Raw genomic sequence first — 744 nt, 5'->3', positions numbered from 1 at the left:
TGGCATTGAGTTCTACTGTCTTGGTGGTTTTCTGTCTGGTTGCTTTATTAGTTGTTTAGAGTGGGATGTTGAAGTCTCTAATTGTAATTGTGGATTTGTCTATTTCTCCTTTTAGTTTATCAGTTTTGCTTCATTTGTTTTGCAGGTCTATCATTTGATACATACATATTTGGGATTGTATTGTGTTCTTGATGGACTGACAGTTTTGTCCTCACATAATTTCCCTTTCTCCAGTAATTATTTTGCTCTAAAGTTTATATTTTCTGACATTATTATAACCATTGCTGCTTTCTTTTGATTAATGTTTGCCTGGCATATAATTTTCTACCTTTTTACTCATAACCTACTTACCTTAAAAGTGAGTTTCTTGTAGTTGGCGTATGGTTGGTTTATTTTTTTATCCCTCTCCCTTCCTCTGTCTCTAAAAATCCATAAACACATATTAAAAAGGAGATCATTTTTTAAATATGTGTAATTATTTTCTCAAGGAATATGAAACGTGTAGTCGTTGTGATTGAATGTAGGCAAATAATATTTACAAATGGAAATGCCTTATAGTAGGAAATACTTTTTTAAATTCATAGACTCTTTTTTTAAATTTTATTTTATTGTTTAAAGTATTACAGATAGTAGTACATATGTCCCCCAATTGACCTTCCCCCAGCCTCCCCTATCCCCCGGCACATTTTTTATTAAGTATGTGAGGCATTAGTTTCTCTTTTGCATTATGATGGCATGAGTTAA

The sequence above is a fragment of the Myotis davidii genome, unplaced genomic scaffold (genome assembly GCF_000327345.1).
Source record: "Myotis davidii unplaced genomic scaffold, ASM32734v1 scaffold96, whole genome shotgun sequence".
Taxonomy (NCBI): Eukaryota; Metazoa; Chordata; class Mammalia; order Chiroptera; family Vespertilionidae; genus Myotis; species Myotis davidii.
This window is presented reverse-complemented; position numbering follows the sequence as displayed.